The sequence below is a fragment of the Podarcis raffonei genome, chromosome 12 (assembly GCF_027172205.1).
Source record: "Podarcis raffonei isolate rPodRaf1 chromosome 12, rPodRaf1.pri, whole genome shotgun sequence".
Lineage (NCBI taxonomy): Eukaryota > Metazoa > Chordata > Lepidosauria > Squamata > Lacertidae > Podarcis > Podarcis raffonei.
The window spans coordinates 16,680,010-16,687,778 of record NC_070613.1 but is presented as its reverse complement, the minus strand read 5'-3'; the positions used below and the strand labels follow the sequence as shown (position 1 = coordinate 16,687,778).

General features: G+C 44.5%; 1 non-coding gene across 1 annotated transcript; it reads left to right on the top strand.

The window, feature by feature from the left end:
- The first annotated feature begins 4,695 nt into the window (after window positions 1-4,695).
- Window positions 4,696-4,768, top strand: TRNAA-UGC (transfer RNA alanine (anticodon UGC)). The gene has a single exon. It is a non-coding gene; the product is annotated as a tRNA-Ala (tRNA).
- The last annotated feature ends 3,001 nt before the right edge of the window (window positions 4,769-7,769 follow it).

Sequence of the window (7,769 nt, the reverse complement as noted above, 5' to 3'; positions counted from 1 at the left end):
GTTAGGATAAACTGAATAGGTCTATCTGAGATATGACTTTGCTGCATTGTGTATAATATCAGGTATTATATATAGACACTAAAAAGGAAAGTCAGCAGAAACTCATGGATGCTATAGCTCTCTCTCACTCTTGTTTCTAAGTGACTGGTATTCAGAGAAATGCTGCCTTGGCTATATAGCCACCATGAGAGTTGGACTGGGACCTAGGAACCTGGGGTTCAAATCTCCACTCAGCCATGAAGCCCTATGGGTGACCTTGGGCCAGTCAATATCTCTCAGTCTAACCTACCTCACAGGGCTGTTGTGGGGATTAAATGGAGAGGGGTAGAAGTGTGTGTGTCACCCTCAACTCCTTGGAGAAAAGGTAGCATATAATGTAATGATAAATAATAAAATAAATGACTCGCTAACCTTGGTTTCTTATCAAGAAAAGTATGATAAGTGCGTCCTCTTGCCAAGGCAATGCAAATAGCCAGCTTACCAAATTGTTACAAGGAAACAATAGCATTTAATTTTTTCCAACTTGGCAAATGATCATTTGTATTCTCCCATGCATCCTTCCACATCACGCTAATGGCTAGCCACATTGTAGCATCATTCCATTGCAGAGAGTTGAACTAGATGACCCTCTGGGTCCCTTCCAACTCTACAACGACCACCACTGACACGGGCTGCAAAAGTTTGGTGTCTCAGTTGGACTCAAAAGATCAAGCAAATAAATCTGTGATTATATGGACATGATCTCTACACTTCTGAGCATTGGAATATATCCATTTCTGAGAGATGGCTTGTGCTGCTTGATCTCACTGGGGTGGCCTCTGCGTAAGGCTCTTGGTCCAAAACATTGGTGGCTCTGATATAATGACAGGGATTCGGATATGTCGAGCTTCACAGTGGGCATGCTCAGAAACCCAGCCTTTTCATAAACCCAGCCAGCAACCATTCTAAAACAGTGACATCACCACACTCTTTATAGCCACATTTGCACAGATAATTTGAGATGTGTCATTTCATCCAGCGATTGTGAAATATCCTAATCTGTTTACCACATTCTATTGCTGTGGCCAGGGATTCCCGCACTCCCTGTGATCAGGGAATCCCTTTTGCTGAACAAGCATTACTGGCATAAAGGAATAAAATGTGTGATTCCTTCCCCTTCGTTGCTCGTTTCATTTACTATGGCTTGTTTTGTCATTTGACAGCTCTTGCCGACAGTCTGAAAGTTGTCAATTGGTGAATTAGTGGTGCATGATATGGAGAAATGAGACAAAGGGCTAATGTTAAAAACACATTTTTTAAGTCTTGTTGATTTTGCTTTGAGTGAGTCAAGTGTGGGTCAAGTATGTACTTAACGATCCAGCCCAAGTTGAAGTACTTTTAAAATCCTATTGACTTCGATGGGAGCAATGTATGTTTGTGCTTTGCTCTCCCGTTGAAATCAATTGGGCTTCAAATGTGTGTGGTTTCAGCTGGCTCACGTGCCCAAGCTGATTTACAGCACATTGATGTGCTGCTTGCCAAATGTCAAGCTATTAAAATAAAACTGGGGGGAACTGGGGAGGGGAGAATCAAATGACAACACATTGGACTTTGTGGGGGCCATTCATTCAGATCTGGGCATTTAGAAACAGACATACACAGCAAGTTGATAGATGGCTTTAATGCATTCACACCCTTTGTAGCATTACTCTCACACACACATCCCACACACATTGAAGGTAAAAGAGCTCATGTTCAGCTGCCAAAATTGGAGGGAAAGTTTCGAGAATGGTTGGGATCACAAAGAAATAAGCAAAACGTTTTGGGGCACACTTTGTCATTTGTTTTATAGAGTGCACTCCTAATCTAATAAACTTCAGCTAAGATGGAGTTGGGGAAAGTGTGCCAACTTAAAACAAAATGTAATGCTAAGGCGAGAACAGCTCTCAAAGCCATTTTGCTTATTTCCTACACCTTCCAAAATGGCTGAAATGGTCCTTTCCACTTCATCACCCCCAAATAGAGTGATGAAGTAGGATATATTTAGAAGCTGTTTTTTGATCACCAAATAGGTATGTGAGCTCGGAAGCCATGATTCACAGGAGTCCGTCATCTTTTCCCATGGAATCTCCCTTCCTGAGCCAGGCTTCTTTGAAGAAGTGATACAGGTTTCTTGGAAGTGATTCATAAAAATGAAGCAATGAAGATTGGAGATGCAACTAATCTGACATATTTTCCTTTCAAAGTCACTCAGCAGAGATGGGGAGTAGCTGTAAAAAATATTCTCAAACATTCTTGCTAGGAACGCGCTAATCTTGCAATTTCAGATTCTCTGTCCTCATGAAAATTCATCAGCATTTTTGAACGAAATTCTCAAAATCTTTACACATGTGCAAGTTTGCCTGACATACAGCTTTCCCCCCAAAGGAACTTCCCAATATGTAATGCAGTTTTGTATGTTTATGTTCAGTAATGTGCGCATTACAAATACAAGTGTATGCACAGTTTTAAACACATTACTTACCTGGACATCTGCATTGTAAAATGGAGAACTGTGAATTTTGACTTATGTTAGCATTCCCATTTTGAATATTGTTTTGGGAAGAATGAACTATGTAGATTTGCCTTTAAATGCAAATGGTTCTTGCAAAATGTAATGAGAAAGGATCATATGGGAGCCTGCATGTGCCAAGCCTCAGAACACCCCATGCTCCAGAGGGCTCAGGAGCTGAATTCTCAGGAAGCATCTGGAGAAATAGTGTTATGCTAAGCTGGGAGAATCATTCGGACCACCTGCACTCCACAGCAACTTGAGGATATCTTGTTCCCTGCCAATTTGCTGGGGCGGTGCATCAAGGGGTTTTGCAGATGAGGTCAGCTGTTTGGAAGTCTTGGCAGGCTTCCCAGGAGAAAGACTGAACAGTTGTATGTATTTGTTGGTGTTTCTCTGTGGAAAGGGGGGGGATGGATTAGGGGGAAATGCCCTCAAGTGCTAACTTGTAAGAGTGATTAGAACAAGCCAAAGATCAGTTTTATGGCACCTGCATTAAAGTGTTTAAAAGGCCCGTTCAGTCCAGTTTATCTTTTCGACCTGAGACACCATTGATGGGGCTGTCAGCACTGGGTCATGGACAAGCAGACTGAGGTGAACCAGGTGTCCAAAATCCATGAATCAGGGGGACAACTAGCAGATAGGACTGAAGAACAAGTCAGAACTATAGGATAGAGAAGGAAGCCAGATGTCAAAGGTCCAAGGATGCCAGGACATACCAGAACCCAGGAAGACCTTGTTGCTTAAGCAAGGCTGAACAAAAGAGAAATAAAATATTTTATGCTCCTTCCTGTCCATGTGTTATCTGTGAAGCGTGATAGCTGACTGATCCAGCTTCCCTTGACAGGACTCCCTACAATGAAAAGTGAGGTACGACCATCCATTCCCAGTTACTATCAGCTTCTGCTTAGACGAAGGGGAGACAATGGATTATAGCAACACAGAGGAGGTGGTGATCAATTAGTTCCTGCTTGTGACTCAGGAAGCTAAGCACCTCCCACCAGTCACATATGGCAGTCTACTAGAACTCTAATACACATTCTGGCCGCCTTCAAAATAAGGTAGTGGTGGCAGGACTTCAAAAACAGGGTGTCAAGCACCTGAAGGCCAGGTGAGCTGTACTCTGGTCAACAAGGGATATAAGTTTTGGAGGCCTGGGATAGTGCATGGCTTTTTTGCAGGACTCTCTGCATGTTTATCTGAACCCAAAGCTTTTCTCTCTCAGACATACAAAAGCCATCCTAAGAGTTTCAGGTTAGTTCCAGTGCCGAATTGCTTTCCGCATAGTAAGTGTGTAGCGAAATATGACGTGGCCTTCACATGGTGGGATAACCAGGGTTTGGGGAAATAGTGTGAATGTGTGAAGGCACATCAGGTGGAGTACTCAGAACTTCAGAACATCAGTATGGCCCTGGCTGGATCAAGCCTAAAGATCCTTCTAGCCTGACATTTTGTTCTCGCAGCGGTCAGCTGGATGCCACTGGGAAACCCACAGAGAGATCATGGCATTGCTGCTAATTGTAAGACAATAAAGGTACTGTTCAGACACAACTTTATGTGGCTTATGTATGAACAGAAGTCAAAGCACTGACTCATCTACCCTGACTTTGTGGCTTTCTGTGGTCTCCCCTGAATATCTCTTTCCTTTGTTATATATTCAACTAGCAATGCCAGCGATTAAACTGTGCATGTGCTCTGTGACTGTGCTGCGCCCTTCCTTGTCTGCTTGTTGCACCAGGTTTTTCTACATACCAACCATTTTCTTTTATTTCCTTGCATGTGTCCTTTACCTATGAGGTCAAAGAGGGCATTTCTGCAATGATTACCTCCCAGTGGCCATCTAGCACCATTGGCAGGCTTTCATTTATTTTCAATTTAAGCCCCTTCACCAACAATTTAGGAGCACTGTCAGCAAAGCAACACTTAATTGCTTTACTTGTGAGATCCGAATTGTCACCAAATGTGTGCATGGCTGCAGACCCCATTATATGTTTCTAATAAGCCCTGCAGCAACCTCTTAGTCTGTTTCAATATTTGTTCTACTGGCTTCTAGCACCATTTACTGGTCTACAGCAATGTCCACAGGCTATAAAATAATTAACGAAGAGAAGAAGGTGAGGGAGCAAGGTTATAACCTGAAGGATAACCAGAAGTTACAGGGGAGGGGAGGGTGTAGCTTAGTGGTAGAGCATCTGCTTTGCGTGCAGAAGGTCCCAGGTTCAATCCCTGGCGTCTCCAGTTAGGGCTGGGCAAAATTCCCTGTCGGAAACACTGGAGAACTACTGCCAGTCTGTGAAGGCAATACTGAGCTAGATGGACAAATGGTCAGCCTCAGCATCCTAATTAAGACACCTGAGGTGCAAATGCCTACTCTGTTCAGAAGGAAAAGCTTGCCTTAAAGCAGGGCTGTGGAAGCTCAGGGCAGGGGGACCAAATGCAGCAATTCAGGACTCTCTATCTGGTCCTTGTGCCAGCTCTGACATTTCTTGAGGCCCTGGTTTTGCCTTCCTTGTCCCACTTAGACTGTCCCTCAGGTTGTCTACCTCCAAGTGGGATCACCTTTAGAATGGTCCTGGTTGCGGGCAGGCCCCCAGCCCGGTTCCTCCCCCCCCCCCGGTGTGGGCGGAGTAACACTTTCATGCCAGGGTGGCGTCACAATCACCCCAGACCTATTGGCCAATCATTTTTGAGCGGGGGGATTGTGAGGAGTTTTAAAGCGGCAGCGCGACGTGGCTATGCACCTGCTTCACGCTGCCAAACACCCGCACACTGGCCCTGTAATTTATGTGTTCTCTGGCCTTGCTTTGGACGTTGGTTGGTCACTTGTCTTGGGACAGGTAGGTAGGAATTTTTCCATTTGGCAAATTGGTATGGACCACTTGGTTTTTGCCTACCTCTTAGCAATCGTCACAACTTTGTAAGGTTTGGCGGTTGGGCATTGGCTCATTGAATTGTGGGGGAGGGGAGGTCAGCCATCGCCTGCCCCTCCACTGACCAAGGATATTCCGTTAAAGGAATCCAGGGCCTGGATCCTGTCCAAAGTCCGCTTGAGGGACTAGGGCCATGCCAGGCCTCTGGGGACACTGAGGAGAGCTACAGGCGGGTTCCCCCAATGTGGCTTCCTCTTGGGGTAGTTTACCCTTATTGACTACCTGCAAAGCGGGCAGGAGTCCAATATAGTCTATGCCAATGCCTAAGCCAATACTGCTCACATTTCTGTAATTCAATAAAGCTGTGGCCTAAAATTTTGCCAATAACCTTAAATTAAATATTCTGTGTGCATTTATTTTAACAAGAGGCTGGTCTGGGGGCCTTGCCACACAACTCCCTGATCTCTGCCCACCCCCTGCCACCTCTTTGAGATTCACCTCTCCATGACATTTCCACAGCGCACATGACAATCACTGAGTTATGGCCTCTCCCTGATATAATTTATGTGGCGAGCCAAGAAGGAATGGAGGGATGAGTGAATTGAGATTGGTAGTGGAGGAGAAAGAAAGACAGTCCCTAAGTGGGAAAGGAGGCTGGGTCAGCCCCAGTCCAGAAGACCTACAGCCTTTGGGTTGGTCTTGGGGCTATTCTCATAGAGCGATCAGTTATACCCATCCTTACCACCCACATTTCTGCTCGACATTCTGTTTCTTCTAATGGTGTGTTGTCACTTTACATTTCCTATCCGTGTGCCTATATTTTACATTGCAGGTTTAGTCTAAAAATATGTTTAATTGCAGCATGCCTGTTGCTGGGGGGAAAAACATAACCAACCAATTCAGGGAGTTAATTTTAATGATGATTGCTATCTTAATGGCTGAATATTTTTAGCTAAATTTGAAATGCAAAAGAGGTTTGTTGGTTTGGTGGGACATAGATGAGGGTGGTGGGAAGAATATTTTTTTAAAAAAATCTAGTAGGCGCAGATAGCACATTCTATTAATTCATATTAAGGGAAAGTATTTATAGAAGGGGCCAGCCATTGGCAGTACATATTGTGCATAAATCAAGCATGATGAAGGATGGAAATCTTTCAATTTTTTGAAATTTAAGAGCCCATCCAGGCAGCTTTTTTGACACATCTGGCCAAGACAGGCGAGTGTTTCGCTCTACATTCTCACGTCCATTTTACAGGAATATTAAGCATCTGTCAGTTTTCAAAGAGAGAGGGGAGATGACACTCCTGAAACTCATACAGAGCTGCGTGTAATGTGTACACGGCACGGCTCACATCTGCTAACAGAGGAGAACGGAATTTTCCAGAGAGCGGCATGTTATGAATCACCATGGCTGGCAACTTGTTCCAATAAATAATCTCTCTTTGTGTGAAGGGTACTGTGGCAGTTGCAAAATGCTGGTTCCAGTGGTCTTTGACCCTGCTATCTGTTCCCTGAACTCCATTTTGAGGCGGTTTATTTTCACAGTTGAAATGTTAGATGAAACCATAATATTTACTATTCCACATTTGTTCAATGTCAGTGTAATATATTGCTAAGCAACACCCAGCCATGAAAGAGGAGTGTCGCTTTTCATTCAGCATATTGGCTAAGACGGACAGGCCCTGAATGAGGACCTGGCTCAATAATCCCTTCTTGAGCAACATATCCATGCCTGAATCAAAACTGTTAATGAAGACATTTGTGTGCAACTAAAAAAAAAGTGAATGTGTTGCTTAGGAAAGGAAGTGGATTTGCAAGGTCTGGCATTGACTGAAGCTTTGTGTTTATTTACCCAGATGGCAAGCAGCCACAGGTATGCCCTGTGGAAGTTTCTTCAAGTGGAAAGTTAAAACACAGGTACCATGAATAGCAGGTAAACAGATAATTTTACTTCTGGGACAACCCTAGGTAAAGGTAAAGGGACCCCTGACCATTAGGTCCAGTCGTGGCCGACTCTGGGGTTGCGGCACTCATCTCACTTTATTGGCCGAGGGAGCCGGTATACAGCTTCCGGGTCATGTGGCCAGCATGACTAAGCCGCTTCTGGCAAACCAGAGCAGCGCACAGAAACACTGTTTACCTTCCAGCCAGAGTGATACGTATTTATCTACTTGCACTTTGATGTGCTTTCGAACTGCTAGGTTGGCAGGAGCAGGAACCGAGCAACGGGAGCTCACCCCATCGTAGGGATTCGAACCGCCGACCTTCTGATCGGCAAGTCCTAGGCTCTGTGGTAGGGACAACCCTACATTCATCCAATCCCAAATCAGCAATGGTGAAATGTTGGGAACAGGGGTGTCAACTTGAAC